The sequence below is a fragment of the Martes martes genome (genome assembly GCF_963455335.1).
Source record: "Martes martes genome assembly, chromosome: 4".
Taxonomy (NCBI): domain Eukaryota; kingdom Metazoa; phylum Chordata; class Mammalia; order Carnivora; family Mustelidae; genus Martes; species Martes martes.
The window spans coordinates 63,391,655-63,410,299 of record NC_137891.1 but is presented as its reverse complement, the minus strand read 5'-3'; the positions used below and the strand labels follow the sequence as shown (position 1 = coordinate 63,410,299).

Genomic DNA, 18,645 nt, shown 5'->3' with positions numbered 1-18,645 from the left:
ATCTTAAGGAACCTTGATAGTTATGTGTAATTGCTGGACCTGTTTCCCAAACTGCATTTTGTGGCATATCACTATAATTTTTTTTTAAGTTATGTTTGCTGATGACACAGTCCATTCCGCTTTCAGGTTATAGTATTAGCAAAGCAGAAGCCTTCAAAGCTGTGTGAAATTGTTGTTTTGGGAGGCTGTTAGCTTATATAAAACGGCCAGTATCCATCTCAGTCTCCCAAGACTGACCCATTCTTTTTTTTTTTTTTTTTAAGATTTTATTTATTTATTTGAGAGAGAGAGAGTGAGCAAGTGAGAGAGAGAGAGCACGAGCAGAGGGAGAGAGAGAAGCAGACACCCCGCCGAGCAGAGAGCCTGATGCAGGACTCCATCACAGGACCATGAGATCATGACCTGAGCCAAAGGCAGATGCTTGATGAACGGAGCCACCCAGGCACCCCTGTTTGACCCATTCCGATGCCATTAGCCCTCTATTAATGCTACCACCGCCACATCCTCCATACTGCCATTAATAAATAAGGCTTCGGATAAAGGATCTAACCTGGTTTGATAGCCAGGGAAATGCTTAATAAATAAGAAACTTAATTAAAGTGCTGGTTTCTTACCAAAAGAAGTATGTAATTAAAAATGAAATGATGTCTAGGGCCATAGCTCCCTTTATTTTGAAAAGCCAGTCTTTCAGACTTGATAGTTGTGGCGTCTCTAAATATTTGCAGCTCTATTTAGAGGAGGGATTGAAATTGAGTCAGGGAAATCAAAGCATTAAAGAAAAGCTATGTTTATTGGAACATAATAAGAAATGGTCACATGAGTGACCTTAACAAAGGCCTGTGGAAGTTTAAAATAAAAACACAACTTTTAAAGCATTTAAAAAAAAATGTTTTCTTTTTCCTCAATGAGGTGACCTGCAGATCCCAGTGCCACAAGGGAAGGAGACTCAACTGAAAGCCAGCTAGATTTTGGAAGGCTCATGTTTCAGGTTTGAGATTATCCACTTGAGAGAGCTAAAATTAAAAAAAAATAAAACAGACATATTAGCACCATCAGCACTCAGTATGTGTCTGATGTTATATTATGCTGCATTGATACTTAAATAGTAAAAGTTTCTGTCCTTAAACCTTTTGTGGATTAGTGAGGAAATGGGTATGTAATTGAATAATTATATTATGTGGTGAGTGATATCCAGAAGCATGTGCAAATATATACGAGGAATTGGAGAAGGAGTGAATAACATTGTCCTAGAAAAAATCAAACATATAGAAGAAAGGAAAATTACTAAACACAATTTAGTTTCAGAAAATCTGCTGGAAGCTTGCCACACATTTAGTATTGACTGGATGAGACAAAAGAATATCTGAAAAAGAAGTACCTATAATTTGTTTATTTGAATTTCAAAGTAAAATTGCTATGTTACATAATTGTGGAAATTGCATATCCTTAACTAGATAAGTTTGTTGTTAATAGTTTCTTAGTAAGGGGGCGCCTGGGTGGCTCAGTGGGTTAAAGCCTCTGTCTTCAGCTCTGGTCATGATCCCAGGGTCCTGGGATCGAGTTCCGCATTGGGCTCTCTGCTGAGCAGGGAGCCTGCTTCCCCCTCTCTCTGCCTGCCTCTCTGCCTACTTGTGATCTCTATCTGTCAAATAAATAAATAGAATCTTGAAAAAAAAAACCCAAAAAATAGTTTCTTAGTAAGGAAACATCTTTATGCCCTATATTTTGTTAGTGTGATAAAAATGCCATCTATGTATTTTTTATTTCTAAAGTTTCTTATTTTACAAATGAACAAAAACTCCAGTTTTCATAAACTTTGCAAAATGGCATTTGCAGACACTATCCTTCTCTTTAGAAGAGCAATTGTGTTATTTTAAAAGAATAAAAATTAGGGGTGCCTGGGTGGCTCAGTGGGTTAAGCCTCTGCCTTCGGCTTGGGTCATCATCTCAGGGTTCTGGGATTGAGCCCCACATCGGGCTCTCTGCTCAGCGGGGAGCCTGCTTCCTCCCCTCTCTCTGTCTGCCTCTCTGCCTACTTGTGATCTCTCTCTCTGTCAAATAAATAAAAAAAATTTTTTAAAAAGAATAAAAATTAAATAAAATATAGTGATTTAGTTATAACCTCAGTCATTTGAAAAAATAATATTTGATTACAAAGATTGTCATCTTTTCTCTCTGAACTGCTACCTTTGACGTTAGAAAAGATCCCAAAAGGCAGGCAAATGTAGAACCTGCTCACTCAGGACGCATCCTGGGAAGTGTGACATTGTTTACATGGTAGGAAACCTATTTCTATGAATTTTGTGTGTTAGTCTGAAATGTGGGAGTGGACCTAGACTAGAAATAGAAGAGGGAAGTTTGGTGGGCTGATTGAGTGCCATGCCTTTGACTTGGGTCCCCTTGGCTTTAGGCAACTCATCTCATCCTGTGGGCTCTGGTTTCTTTCTCTGTAGAGTTAGGGAACGGACCAGGGATCCCTAAGCTTCTTTCCTAATAGAGGATGATATTGTTATCAGAGAAAAAGTGGTACCAAGAAAAGATCACTTAAATTGAAATAATCTAAAATGCTGTGTACAATTTCATAGTTAGTATTGGAGAAACATTTGACTAAACTATTTCCTTAAAAATTAAATGAACGATCGTCTTTAGAATTATGTTATATTTTGCCTATAAAATTTAGGTTGCTGTTCCACTAGGTATTCATTTTTAGAGTAATGAATAAGCTATGTGGACTTTTTGGGCCTGGTACTGTAGGATAACAGTGGTCACTGTATCCTTCATTCACTAAATGTGAATGTTGTTAAGCACTTTCATAGAAATGGCTGTTTTTGCAAGATTATCCGGAGGCTCTGATAATTTTTCCAAGGTTCTCTTTCAATCTTTTTATTTCTCAAATACTCCTCTTCTGAAGCCCCTATGATCTCACCATTGCTATCTGTATTTTCTTTCTCAGTTGCTTCCCTGGTCCAACTCAACCCCATCCTTGTTTCTCAGTAGCTAAACATGGTACTCCGTGTTCTCTAGTCCACTTCCAGCATTTCACATTATCCTTTCTTTTTCAAGATTTTCAGTTTGCAATTTTGCACTGCATTGCCACGTTCCGGCCAGACTGACTGTAGTTGAAAAGACAAGAGAATAAGGCTGACAGGAATTTTCAAACGTGTATGTAGCCACTTAATTGGCAAGTATTTCTGAGTTACTTATCTTTCTTCAGTGCTGAAATGTGTGGACTGAGATAAAGGAAGAGTTAGATGGTGCATCCTTCTCCTATAAACTTCTTTGACCCTGGCTCTTGTGTGGCTAAATATAGGAGTCCTATCCGGAATCAGACTGCAACTTTTTGGAATACTTCTTTCTTTCTTTCTTTTTTTTTTTTTTTCTCCTAAATCAAAACAAGGAACAGATCCAGGTGGCAGCTCCTTCCAACCACCTCCCTTGCTTTTCCTCCTGAAGCCTGTTTTTCTCATTGGTCCACCCTCTGGTCTCTGATCTGCAGCCACCAGGACAAAAGGCAGAGAAGGTGAGAGAGTCAGTGTTGGATGGAGGCAAAGCAGAAGAAAACGGAGGTTTGTCAGTGGAAATAAATTCTATAGAAGTTATGAAATATAAGCTGAGTATTTGGATTTAATGGACTCTGCAGGGATGGGTTGTTCTGAAGAAGAGAGAGCAAGTGAGAAAGGAGGAGGGAGGTGAGGAGGGAAAGAGGGAGACTTAGAGAAAGAGAGACAAAGAAGGAGGCACACTGAGACTTTTAGATTTTAGTTAAGTACACTGAAAAACAAATACGCAAAGGAACTGAAGAGTGCATGGTTTCCCTACCCACCACTAGAGAAGGAAGCTGACTGCCCTGGCCATGCTCTTGGAGCTGAGGCAAGGGCAGAGTGCCTGGCATTTCTTTCTTTCTTTCTTTTTTTTAAATAATTTTTTATTTTTTATTAACATGTAATGTATTATTAGCCCCAGGATACAGGTCTGTGAATTGCAAGGTTTACACATTTCACAGCACTCACCATAGCACATACCCTCCCCAATGTCCATAACCCAACCACCCTCTCCCTACCCCCCTCCCCCCAGCAACCCTCAGTTTGTTTTGTGAGATTAAGAGTCTCTTATGGTTTTTCTCTCTCCTGATCCCATCTTGTTTCATTTTTTCCTTCCCTACCCGCCAGGCCCCCCATGTTGCCTCTCAAATTCCTCATATAAGGGAGATCATTGATAACTGTCTTTCTCTGATTGACTTAATTCACTCAGCATAATACCCTCTAGTTCTATCCACGTCATCACAAACAGCAAGATTTCATTTCTCTTGATGGCTGCATAGTATTCCATTGTATATATATACCACATCTTCTTTATCCATTCATCTGTTGATGGATATCTAGGTTTTTCCATAGTTTGGCTATTGTGGACATTGCTGCTATAAACATTCAGGTGCACATGCCCCTTTGGATCACTACATTTGTATCTTTAGGGTAAATACCCTGTAGTGTGATTGCTGGGTCACAGGGTAGCACTATTTTCAACTTTTTGAGGAACCTCCATGCTGTTTTCCAGAGTGGCCGCACCAGCTTGCATTCCTACCAACAGTGTAGGAGGGTTCCCATTTCTCCACATCCTTGCCAGCATCTGTCATTTCCTGACTTGTTAATTTTAGCCATTCTGACTGGTGTGAGGTGATATCCCATTGTGGTTTTGATTTGTATTCCCCTGATGCCAAGTGATGTGAAGCACTTTGTGTCTGTTGGCCATCTGGATGTCTTCTTTTCATAAATGTATGTTCATGTCCTCTGCCCATTTCTTGATTGGATTATTTGTTCTTTGGCTGTTGAGTTTGATAAGTTCTTTATAGATTTTGGATGGTAGCCCTCTATCTGACATGTCATTTGCAAATATCTTCTCCCGTTCTGTAAGTTGTCTTTTGGTTTTGTTAACTGTTTCCTTTGCTGGGCAAAAGCTTTTGATCTTGATGAAATCCCAATAGTTCATTTTTGCCCTTGCTTCCCTTGCCTTTGGCGATGTTTCTAGGAAGAAGTTGCTGTGGCTGAGATCAAAGAAATTGCTCCCTGTGTTCTCCTGAAGGATTTTGATGGATTCCTTTCTCACACTGAGGTCTTCCATCCATTTGGAGTCTATTTCTGTGTGTGGTGTAAGGAAATGGTCCAGTTTCATGTTTTTGCATGTGGCTGTCCAATTCTCTCAACACCATTTATTGAAGATACTGTCTTTTATCCACTGGACATTCTTTCCTGCTTTTTCAAATATTAGTTGACCATAGAGTTGAGGCTCTATTTCTGGGTTCTCTATTCTGTTCCATTGATCTATGTGTCTGTTTTTGTGCCAGTATCATACTGTCTTGATGATGACAGCTTTGTAATAGACCTTGAAGTCTGGAATTGTGATGCCACCAACTTTTTTCAACATTCCTCTGGCTATTCGAGGTCTTTTCTCGTTCCATATAAATTTTAGGATTACTTGTTCTATTTCTTTGAAAAAAATTGATGGTATTTTGATAAGGATTGCATTAAATGTGTAGATTGCATAGATATTTTCACAATATTTGGTTTTCCAATCCATGAGCAAGGAACATTTTTCCATTTCTTTATATCTTCCTCAATTTCTTTCATGGGTACTTTATAGTTTTCTGAGTACAGATTCCTTGCCTCTTTGGTTAGGTTTATTCCTAGGTATCTTATGGTTTTGGGTGCAATTGTAAATGGGATTGACTCCTTAATTTCTGTTTCTTCTTTCTTATTGTTGGTGTATAGAAATGCAACTGATTTCTGTGCATTGATTTTATGTCCTGAAACATTACTGAATTCCTGTGCAAGTTCTAGTAGATTTGGAGTGGAGTCTTTTGGGTTTTCCACATGAAGTATCATATCATGTGCAAAGATTGATAGTTTGACTTCTTCTTTGCCAATTTGGATACCTTTAATTTCTTTTTGTTGTCTGATTGCTGAGGCTAGGACTTCTAGTACTATGTTGAATAGCAGTGGTGATAATGGACATCGCTGCTGTGTTCTGGACCTTAGCGGAAAAGCTCTCAGTTTTTCTCCATTGAGAATGATATTCACTGTGGGTTTTTCATAGATGGCTTTGATGATGTTGAGGTATGTACCCTCTATCCCTACACCTTGAAGAGTTTTTGATCAAGAAAGGATGCTGTACTTTGTCAAATGCTTTTTCAGCATCTATTGAGAGTATCATATGGTTCTTGTTCTTTCTTTTATTAATGTACTGTATCACATTGATTGATTTGTGGATGTTGAACCAACCTTGCAGCCCTGGAATAAATCCCACTTGGTCATGGTGGATAATCCTTTTAATGTACTGTTGGATCCTATTGGCTAGTATTTTGGTGAGAATTTTTGCATCTGTGTTTATCAAGGATATTGGTCTGTAATTCTTTTTGATGGGGTCTTTGTATGGTTTTGGGATCAAGGTAATGCTGGCCTCATAAAATGAGTTTGGAAGTTTTCCTTCCATTTCTATTTTTTGGAACAGTTTCAGGAGAATGGGAATTAATTCTTCTTTAAATGCTTGGTAGAATTCTCCGGGGAAGCCATCTGGCCCTGGGCTCTTGTTTGTTGGGAGATTTTTGATGACTGCTTCAATCTCCTTACTGGTTATGAGTCTGTTCAGGTTTTCTATTTCTTCCTAGTTCAGTTGTGGTAGTTTGTATCTCTAGGAATGCATCCATTCCTCCAGATTGTCAAATTTGCTGGTGTATAGTTGCTCATAATATGTTCTTATCATTGTTTGTATTTCTTTGGTGTTGGTTGTGATCTCTCCTCTTTCATTCATGATTTTATTTATTTGTGTCCTTTCTCTTTTTGATAAGTCTGGCTAGGGGTTTATCAATCTTATTAATTCTTTCAAAGAACTAGCTCCAAGTTTCGTTGATTTGTTCTATTGTTTTTTGGTTTCTATTTCATTGATTTCTGCTCTGATCTTTATTATTTCTCTTCTCCTGCTGGGCTTAGGCTTTTTTTTTTTTTTTTTCTGTTCTTTCTCCAGCTCATTTAGGAGTAGGGTTAGGTTGTATTTTTGAGACCTTTCTTGTTTCTTGAGAAAGGCTTGTATTGCCATATATTTTCCTCTCAGGACTGCCTTTGCTGCATCCAAAGATTTTGAACAGTTGTGTTTTCATTATCATTTGTTTCCATGATTTTTTAAAAAATCTTTAATTTCCTGGTTGACCCATTCATTCTTTAGTAGGATGCTCTTTAGCCTCCATGTATTTGGATTCTTTCCAAATTTCCTCTTGTAATTGAATTCTAGCTTCAGAGCATTGTGGTCTGAAAATATGCAGGGAATGATCCCAATCTTTGGTACTGGTTGAGTCCTGATTTGTAACCCAGAATGTGATTTGTTCTGGAGAATGTTCCATGTGCACTAGAGAAGAATGTATATTCTGTTGCTTTGGGATGGAACGTTCTGAATATATCTGTGATGTCCATCTGGTCCAGTGTGTTGTTTAAGGCGTTTATTTCCTTGTTGATCTTTTGGTTGGATGATCTGTCCATTTCAGTGAAAGGGGTGTTAATACTATTATTGTATTATTGTTGATGTGTTTCTTTGATTTTGTTATTAATTGGTTTATCTAGTTGGCTGCTCCCATGTTAAGGGCATAGATATTTAAAATTGTTAGATCTTCTTGTTAGACAACCCCTTGAGTATGATATAGTGTCCTTCCTCATCACTTATTATAGTCTTTGGCTTAAAATCTAATTTATCTGATATATGGATTGGCCACCCCAGCTTTCTTTTGATGTCCATCAGCATGGTAAATTGTTTTCCACCCCCTCACTTTAAGTCTGGAGTGTCTTTGCGTCTAAAATGAGTTCCTTGTAGACAGCATATTGATGGGTTTTATTTTTTTATCCATTCTGATACCTCGTGTCTTTTGATTGGGACATTTAGCCCATTTACATTCAGAGTAACAATTGAGAGATATGAATTTAGTGCCATTGTATCACCTGTAAGATGACGTTACTGTATATTGCCTCTGTTCCTTTCTGGTCTACTACTTTTAGGCTCTCTCTTTGCTTAGAGGACCCCTTTCAATATTTCCTGTAGAGCTAGTTTGGTATTTACAAATTCTTTTAGTTTTTTTTTTTGTTGTTGTTCTGGAAGCATTTTACCTCTCCTTCTATTTTCAGTGATAGTCTAGCTGGATATAGTATTCTTGGCTGCATGTTTTTCTCATTTAGGGCTCTGAATATATCATGCCAGTTCTTTCTGGCCTGCCAGGTCTCTGTGGATAAGACTCCTTCCAATCTAATATTTTCACCATTGTATGTTACAGACTTCATGTCCTGGGCTGCTTTCAGGATTTTCTTTGTCACTAGGCCTTGTCAGTTTCATTAGATGATGGGGTGTGGACCTATTCTTATTGATTTTGAGGGGGTTCTCTGTGCCTCCTGGATTTTGATGAGGGAAATTCTCTACAATAATTTGCTCCAATATACCTTCTGCCCCCCTCTCTCTTTCTTCTTCTTCTGGAATCCCAATTATTCTAATATTGTTTCATCTTATGGTATCACTTATCTCAAATTATCCCCTTGTCGTCCAGTAGTTGTTTGTCTCCTTTTCGCTCAGCTTCTTTATTCTCTGTCATTTGGTCTTCTATATCACTAACTCTCTCTTCTGCCTCATTTATCCTAGCAATAAGAGCCTCCATTTTTTATTGTACCTCATTAATAGCTTTTTTTATTTCAGCTTGGTTAGATTTTAGTTCTTTTATTTTTCCAGAAAGGGCTTTTATTTCTCCAGACAGGGTTTCTCTAATATCTTCCATGCCTTTTTTGAGCCCAGCTAGCACCTTGAGAATCATCATTCTGAACTCTAGATCTGACATATTACCAATGTCCATATTGATTAGTTCCCTAGCCTTTGGTACTGCCTCTTGTTCTTTTTTTTGTGGTGAGTTTTTCTGCCTTGTCATTTTATCCAGATAGGAATATATGAAGGAGAGAATAAAATACTGAAAGGATGGCAAAGACCCCAGAAAAATGTGCATTAACCAAATCAGAAGAGATCCCAAATCATGGGGGGAAGAAAGGGGGTAAAAAAAAGTTCAAAAAAAAAAAAAAAGAAAGAAAGAAAGAAAAGAAAATATATATATTAGACTGGTGACTAGAACAGAGCCACCTACTTAATTTTGAGAGTATTTTGGTCTCTTAGAAGAAACTACCTCCCAAAATTTTAAAGAAAGAAAAACTTCTATATATATATATACAAAAATAAGGGTAAACATGATGAAGGGATGGAATATGACTGTAAAGATGAACATTTTTAAAAAAAAAATTCTAAAAAAGCAGTTGATAAGTTGGTTGGGGAAAGGAAGAAAAAGAAAGTGGAGAGAATTTGCTCGTGCTGGAGGCTATAACAAAGCCCCATGCTAGGTTTAGGGTATATTTTGATCTATTAGAAGTTGTATCCCAAAATTTTTTAGAAGAAAAAACCCTATATGTATACAAAAAATAAAGTTAAAGACAAGGAAGGATAAAATATGACTATAATAATGAAGTTTTGAAAAGTTTTTTTTTTTAAGAAAGGTATTGTTAAGATAAACTAGTTAAAAAAACGTTAAAAGAGGAAAAAGTAAAAGTTAAAAAATTAGAATAAGAAAAAAATAAAATTAAAAAAAATTAATTAATTGCAAGACTAAGAATCATGAAGAGAAAGCCATGAATTCCATGCTTTGCTTTCCCCTCCTCTGGAATTCTGCTGTTCTCCTTGATCAGTGAGCTTGGTCTTAGCTGGATGTTCTTGTTGATCTTCTGGGGGAGGGGCCTGTTGTAGTGATTCTCAAGTGTCTTTGCCTGAGGCAGAATTGCACTACCCTTGCCAGGGGCTGGGCTAAATAATCTGCTCAGGCACGCTCTCAGGAGCTTTTGTTCCCTGAATGCTTTCCGTAGAGCTCTGGAGGACGGGAATGAAAATGGCGGCCTCCCAATCTTCTCTCTCTCTCTCTTTTTTTTTTTTTTGTGGTCAAGAAAGTTTATTATCAATGCATAGTAATAAAGCTGACAGTGAATTAGAAAATAAAGGTTTTGTTTTGTTTTTTACTACTAATTCATTTCACATTTATTCTTTAAGCTCCTATGTAAAATACTTCCACATCAAATGAACGTATTATGCATACACGACCTAGATAAGCTCATAACCATGATATTGATGCACAGCATGGTAATGTAGCTTTACATATTCTCTCTGCAACATGAATTTAATAGTATCTGTTATGGATTCTTTAATATCAGCAGGAAGATTCCTTTTCCGTAGCTTTCTGAAAAGGGGTCTGAGATAGGACTCGGTTTGTTTTTGAGTAGCACTGTTCAGTTTGCCCTGCACACTGCACTTCATGTAATCTTCTCGGGTATTCAATTCTTTAGCTCAAACACCAAGAAGAAACTTAGGGAACTTGGTAATAATGTCCATGTCCTTATGATCATCCCCTTTTCCTAAAGAGTCTCCCAATGCCTCTAACTCTTCAATTGTGGTGTTTTCTTCATGAACTTTCAAATCATTCTGTGTGTCTTCCTCTCCAGACTCCTGACCACCCACAAGCTCATTGAGGTACTGCTGGTCAGTCTTATCCAAAGCTGCTTTCAGATCATTCCTCAATCTCTTGTTAACTTCTGGTGTGAGGATCTCTATTTTTCTTAAACATTGAAAAGCATCATAATCAGTTTCTCCGAATAGTCTGATTGGTTCTCCTCAATGCCCCATTCCTCAATGTGCCTTTGGAGAAAAGTGCTCCATCACTCCCATCTCCCTGGTCTCTGGCCCCACTCTGAGCTCACCTCGCCTGTGACCGAGTGTTTCTGTTGGTGCACAGCCCCCTTTGGAGTCTCCAAACCCAGCAGATTCCTACCGCTCTGCTCTTCCAGGGGGTTCTCCCCAGATCTGCCACTTGTGGGGTCCCTGCTCAAACAGCAGTGGTCTGATTTTGCCATGGATCACAGCTTAAGGTAACCCCGAGCTGAGAGCTCACTCCTTGGCTCCATCTCTGTAGTTGGCTTCCCCGGTCTAATACCTGTGAGCTCTGGTACACTCAGACAACCCTGTCTGAATGTCAGACAACCCGTGGGACCTGAGACCACGTTGTTCCCAGGAGGGCTCCACCCCCACTTGGTCTCTGGAGCGATATCCCTCAATGGAGCAGACTTTTAAAAGTTCTGATTTTGTGCTTTGCTGCTCCGCCACTTGTCCGGAGCCGGCCCCTCCCCTGTGGTCTATCTTCCTGTTGTTTCGGATTCACTTCTCTGCATGTCTTACCTTTCAGAAAGTGATCGATTTTCTGTTTCTAGAATTGCTGCCCTTCTCTTTGATCTCCTGTTGGATTTGTAGGTGTGCGGAATGGTTTGATAACTATCTAGCTGATCTCCTGCGACCTGATGTCATCTCAGCCTGCTACTCTGCCATCTTGACTCCTCCTCTCTGTGCCTGGCATTTCTAATCACAGAACCACTCTTGTCACAAAAACCTCATCTTAAGTATCATTTTCTTCCATGTGGCCCAATGGCGACAGGGAGGAATCACAGTTGATTTTTCCTTCATTTTCCTTTTCTTAATTTCTCTTCTTTGCACTTTCAAATATCTTTTTCTCTGCTTAGTATTGCATCTAATCCCTTTCTATTTTGTCCTTGTCTGTCCATGTTAGCCTCAGTGTTTCTGTGCTTTTGGGTAATTTCTAGCAGCATAGTCACAATGTTTTTTCAGAACTGGATCTCTGCTCTTTTAAAGAATGGGCTTTTGTACAGGGTAGGTCTCCCTCAGATTCAACTCCATTAACTGATACGCCCTACCTTTTAGGAAGCAAATCAATTTCCGAAAGATAAAGTCACTAGCCCAGTGATTAGAAGTTACTGTGAGTCAGAATGAATCAGTGCCATCATTCCCTAACCAGCCTTCAAATGTACCTTGCAAAACAGGAGTTTCTTCAACTCACCTTCCAGAGGATAGAGTAAAAGAAAAAGCAGTGCACAGAGAGGGAAAGGAAGAGAAACATGAAATGAGGGAAAAAATAGAAACACAGGGACATTTCAAAAGCTAAGTAATGCTGATAACAGAATGGGACCATCAATTGTACCCCAAAGCCAAGAATTTTCTAATCTCAATGAAGATCAGTGATGAACAGCATAAAATGTATCATAAAATTGCTTAAACTGTTATGTTATCTGGCAGCATGGAATAAGATTTACTCAGATTTTATCTTAACCTTTAAACAGAATGTTTGAAATAGGTCTTGGTTTGCTACATGACAATATTTTTAAAAATGAAATATAGCTATATGGTTACCAAGGATTTTTTGTGAGTGAAATCTTGGTGTATTCAAAATGGACAGTCATTGTAAGAAACAGGAATAGGTTGGAAGAACGTTCAAATTATACATAAACAGGTAAGGAGAAGTGAGCTAATAAATACAAGTCTTACTCAAGATGCTGTTATTAAACATTATAGCATTTTTATAGGTATTTTAATTATATTTCTGTTTTATCTGTTAAGCATTTCAAAGACATAGCATGATATGATGGTTAGTTATGTGTAAGGTTATGTTTTTAATTTTACTTTTAATTCTATCAAAACCTTCATATTTTTGCTGTTGTAAAGTATTAGTTTAGTGAGCTTAAGGCAGTACTAAGACTCCACTAAATAACATAAATAATGCCAGAGGAGACTTTAAGCTTAAAAATTAGAATAGAATTTGGGTTTTAATATTGACTCCGTTGCTATAGTTGTGTGATCCTAAGAAATTTAATAGGTTCTTTAAACTTCTGATTAATAGTCTGTAAAGTGTATTACTGTGAGCAACTATAATGATGTCTTTATATTTAAGAGTGTCTAGCACAAAGTAAATGACTAATGTACGGCAATTTACATTATAACTACATCAGTATATTTTATAAAGACCCCAAATTTTCATAATCATTTGTTGAAAGATCTTTATATAAGAAAGGATTCCATCTTTAAGGTCAAGAACAGGGGTCAGAAAACTTTTTTTCTGTAAAAGGTCAGATAATAAATATTCTAGGTTTTGTAGACCACACCATCTCTCATTACACAACTCTCTTGTTACATCACAAAATCAGTCACAAATAATAAGTAAACAAAAGGGCATGGCTGTGTCTCAATAAAACTTTACATAAACAAGCAGTGGGTCCGTTTTGGGCTATGGGCTTTCATTTGTCAACCAGTGTTTGAGACTGTCTTCTTTCCCTTCCTTTCTAAAAAACAACACCTGATTTATTGGCTCTCAGAAATAAGGTGCATGTTTCTATGCCAGGACCTTCAGTCTGTACACACTGACCCCTACTAAGAAAAGACAATTTGGATTTAACACTGCATGACTTAGAGTCTGCTAGGAGAAACAAAAGTTCTAAGAATGATGCCAAAAAAAAAAAAGAATTTATTGTAGGATTTGACCACACACATGGAGGGAGCTGGTTAAATAGGCTGTGTGAGGCTGTTACTTCTATGCCTGGTGTTGGGCTGATGTTAGCTGCACAGCAAGTGAAGGGGGAAACATGGACATGAAGTAGGAGACAGCAAAGACAAACCAAAGTCATGAGGGCCAACTGGAACCCATATCAGCTCCTTCCCACCTTGACCTCCAACTTCAGTTATAAAGGTGACTCCCAGAGCTAGTGCTCTTCTCCACAGAGCTTATTAGATGCTCCTGGTCTAGGGGGTCACAGACCCTCAAGACAGACATTAACCAGGAGCTGAAGTGGCTGCAGGCCCTATGGTTGCACCCAACACATCATCTGAGCTTCTCCCTACCTTCCTGGTTCAACATGGCTGCTGCTTCACCCCCTCTTTGCAAATCTCCTAGATAGTTCTTAACTGTTACTAAGCTATGCTACAAACCTTCTCCCTAAATTCAAGTATCTTTTGCCAAGGAATTCAGAGGACAATGTCAGTCAGTGTCATTAAAGTTTAAACAGGCTTCCCTTATGTTGGCTTTTAAAATAGCCTTGCAGATATATATTGCTGGCTTTAGTATTTTAGTTGCCTCTGTAGGGCACCTACATTCCCTCTGTACTTATAACTTATCTCTATGAATAATTGAATAACTTCAAGAAAAGATGAGGTGAGGTCATCAACTAAAGTTATCAGCACCAAACCTTCTGTTCAGGATGCACTTTGAATTTCAACTTTCCCGAGACCCAGTCTTTTCTCATTGCTAATTCCCTCTTGTCCCCTTCTCCTGCATTTTCTGTTATCATCAAAATAATTGGCTGGAAGCTCACATATTTCTATATCAAAGGCAATTTTCTCTCCTCAGTCTATCAAAACCATTACCAGAGGGCAAACCTGAACATTACTTAAACATAGAGTCACTGGGCAGTAAATACAGTTCTGAAGCTGAATCTAGCTTAAGGACATTTAAACAATTTAAGGAAGATCTTCCGTGTTGTATTTTCTGGATTCATTGTCTCCTACTCATCCTTAGAAAGCCTCCCACCAAACACATTTCCTAACTGTGTCATCATTAAACTATTTAGTGTCCAAACGCCCTCAAGCATGCAACAGTAACAGGAGACTCAGGTCCTACCTGAATAAAACAAGGCAGTGATGTTGATATTCAGCAACATAGCCTTAAAGTTCTTCTGTGGTGGAGGGCAATCCTTATGCTCATAAATGAATCAATCAAACAAACAAAAAACCAACCTCACTGTGGATGTTTGCAAAGCATCCATTATTAGTTGCAGCTCCCCTACCCAACTTATACACATTTTGAAATATACATTTGACTGCTGTCAATAGCAGACTTTTCCTCTGTTAAGTATAAGCCCTGTGAAATAAGTCATTAAGCCCTTGTTGCTCAAGGGGTGGGTACCTGTGAAAGAGCAGCATAGGCATCACCTGTGAGCTTGCAATGTGGACTCTAAGTCCCAAACCTAGAGCTGCTGAATCATCATGTATGTTTTACCAAAATCCTTTGTCATATATTTGCACATTAAGGTATGAGAAGTGCCAGCTTAATTCTTGGAGTCTTCTCATTAAATTGGAAATCATAATATATAAATGGTCAAAAGGATTAAATTAGATGGTATGTGCTGAGTGTCTGGCACCAAAGCCTGGGGCAAAAGGACTTTCCTCTACTTAAGGAAGGAGAATGGGTGCTTTTGTTCCTCTCTGCTTGATCATGAAGGCTGATGGAAGAAGTTTTTATCCAAGGGAATCTTTGGGATATGGTCCTCTCCCGCAGACAAGAGCAGGGTTCTGTAGAAACTTGCCCACCTTTGGGAATTAAGCATTGAGAACAGATACAAGGTCGACCTCAGCAATCTCAAGAAAGCCATTCCCATGAGATCCCTCCTCTCTGTAGAAGGGAGTGCCTTGTATGTTTGGCTAGACCTAGATTCATTTAGCATCGCGGCTACATTTTGTGTTGGTATGCCTGCTTCCCACATAATGAGGTTTTTAAATCGTTTTTTTTTTTTTAATTGTGCTTAATTTGTTCATAAGTAAATCCCCAGAAGGAAATTACCTCTTGGGAACTTTGTAATCAGTCTTCTATCCCCAAAGTTGAAGACAATTATAGCAGTATATACAATGTCAAACCCACCAGAAACTATCCATCATTCCTTTCATTTAAAAATGGGTGTGGAGCACCCACAATCTGTAAAATGATTTAAAACTTACTCTTGATATTGTGCTTATCGTGCTAGGGGTTGAGATTAATGTAGGCAGATGGCCCATATGCCTGTGAATAGTGTGAAAAGAGGTAAGGAAAAATACTTTTTGTGTGCAAGCTTATTCATTTACTATGACTGATAAATAAATAGCAACTATATTAAAGTAGGAAGAAGCATAGGAAAATTGTAAACTAGCCTTCTTTTTACATTTTAATGCCAAAGAAAGCTAGGTGTGCACTTGGATTTCTTACAATTGATTTTAGTGTGTGAACATACTGACTGAGCCCTCTAATTGCCATGGAAAGCAAATGTGTGGATTTTTAATACTAACAATAATGATAAATATAAATTATGTATATCTGTAGTGTTTCAAACAAATTGTTAAATAGTACTTTAATGAATTTGATCACTGGTTTTTCCCAATGAGAATATTTGTCTGCTTTTAATGTTTTCTAACTGAAGACATCATTAAAACTGTATATAAGCTATGTATTTTGCACTATCCATTTGACATTTTCACACTATAAATACATAAAATATTTTTGAACAGTGTTGTGGTATTATTGCAATCATTATTTCCAGATATGTGTGTATGTTTCCAGAATATATATATATATATATATATATATAATCATACCAAATATATATATATTTGGTATGATTTCAAATGTGTATGTAAGTATACATATATAAGTTCATATATATACATATATGTGTATGTATTTGACACTGATTATTCAGAAAAAAAATTCCACTTTATTTATCTACATCTTTGATCAATGTGTGTTATGTTTTCTTTTCTTACCAGGTTGCAGAAATATTGCACCACTTTAAACTATTCTTAGGGATTGTGTTTTGCTGATAGGCATTTTACTCTATTTGTTCAGATTTGATTACTACACTTTAGTGCACCATAAACATATATTTGGGTTTTATGACTGCTGTCTTGTTTCTGAAAGTGCTAAGCTTAGCAGGATTATACTGCCATGACTGTTGCTTTGAATCTGACAGATATTATGCATTTCAGAGAATCATGGGTAATGATAATGCATGACCTGTTTGTTTAAAAAGGACTGAAGTTTGCCTTTCTGTTATTTCAATCTCCTGGAGCAACCCTGAATAATTCAGGGCTCTCCTTCATACTCAGCCTTCAGTTGAGTAGAATTATCATGGATGTGCCAAGTCTTCGTTCCTTCTGCTGAACATCCTCATTTTCTTCAATAGCTCCGTAATATCCTCATTTGTAGAGCTGTTTCTATCTCTAGCATCTTTTCATGATCCACTGTAGTTAAATGTGAGCACATAAATGAGCACATATCTTGGATGTTGTTTAATATTGCATTTGGCTTTTTCTGTGTTCACATTACAACATATTCTTGGCTCATATAGAACAACTATGGTAGATCTCCCTGTCTTTTACTCATTTCATTGACCTTTCAACTATAATCTAAATATGTAATTTTGTATTGATCCCTATTAAGTTTCAGTTCAGTTATTTGGCCATTTATATTACGTTAGGTCATCAAAAATGCATATCGTGATTTCTATTCTGTGATATTGATTGGTGTGTTTTGTTTTTATGCTGATATCCTACTGATTTAATTATTGTAGCTTCATAATGTAGTTTGAAATCAGGGAGTGTGATGTCTCCAGCTTTGTTCTTTCTTCTCCTCAGGTTTGGTTTGGCTATTTATTTTTGGATTGTTTTTGTTTTTGTTTCCACACAAATTTTAGGGTTCTTTCTTTTATTTCTCTGAAAAATACCATTAGAATTTTATTAGGGATTGCATTGAATCTGTATATTGCTTTGGGTAGTATGGACATTTTAATGATTGGTCCTTTTTGTATCTTGACTATATCAAAATCAAATTCTGATTGTGATATTGTCTCATATTCTTAGAAGATGTTGGGGGAATCTAAATAAAGGGTATAGGGTTGGGGAGGGTTAGTTCCTTTTATGACATACTAATCCTATGGAATTTTCCTTAAGAAAAAAATGTTTGTGGTCAAATAAATTTGTAAAATTATTTATACTGTGTTTCATATCTTACAGATTTTCAGTCACCATTATTAGATAATCAAAACTTCTGAGAAGTTCTCCAGTTAAGAAACCAATTTAAACTTCATTTACCCAATATTTCCCAAGTTTATTTGACTACTGAATTATTTTCAAGTAATGCTAGTGACATATCATAAATCTGGTGTTCTGCTTGATACAGTTTGTGAATTGTTAATTTATTCTATTGGCTCTATTTAATTTTGATTTGATTTTCCAATAATATCAGCTGGTATTTCAACATCTGTATAATAATGTAAGTATTTGATAGAGGTGATCTTTATCTTCATCTAAGATAATGAGAAAAATGGTGAAAAGTGAGTATTGGGACAAGCTACTAGAGATCTTACCTGAGCTTATATCTGTCCCAGGATTATGTGATATTCTCTGATTATCACTGTTCAGTCAGAAAGTATTTATCTCTCTGACACAGCATCCGTCTTATGCTTCTTCATCTTGTTCACACAATTAGTGTCTTAATACCAGAATATTTCTCTAATTAAAAAAAAAAAAAACTAGGGTGTAGCAAAGGTCATCTCTGTTGTGTTGTGCTTTAAAATTTTGGAACTGCAGAGTAGGCAATACTTATTAGAGATCACATAGAGTTATTTAAGTGGTATGTGACCCATAGATGAAATCTGAGTAAGAGAACCCCACTTCTCATTTTTCTTACATGTAATAATGTATTGCATGCATTTGTTTTCCATTTCATACAGACTCAAAACACACATATAAGGAGCTACTATTCTACTTGATGGAAGATATTACTTGAAATTCTATTAGATTTTATAATTTTATTTGTCAAAAATCTGACAAGAGTGGTGGTTTCTTCAGATGTATAGAAAATAGACCAACTCAGTCCATCTTGGAAGATTTTATGTGCTTGTTAGAGCTTCCTTGTGAAATATTTCTCCTCCTCCTCCTCCTTCTTCTTCTTCA

At 37.2% G+C, this 18,645-nt stretch overlaps 1 protein-coding gene and 1 pseudogene across 2 annotated transcripts in view; one reads left to right on the top strand and one right to left on the bottom strand.

Moving 5' to 3' along the window:
- The window catches only part of LOC308341016 (uncharacterized protein C8orf34), a gene marked incomplete at both ends in the record, with an annotated part of 367,987 nt that overhangs the window by 171,320 nt on the left and 178,022 nt on the right, over nt 1-18,645 (top strand). The gene's annotated exons all lie outside the window — the stretch shown is intronic.
- LOC308340702 (pre-mRNA-splicing factor 18-like) lies at nt 10,156-13,804 on the bottom strand (annotated as a pseudogene). The gene is made up of 2 exons: nt 13,789-13,804; nt 10,156-10,718 (listed from the first exon to the last, which is right to left on the bottom strand). The product of its transcript is annotated as a pre-mRNA-splicing factor 18-like (transcript).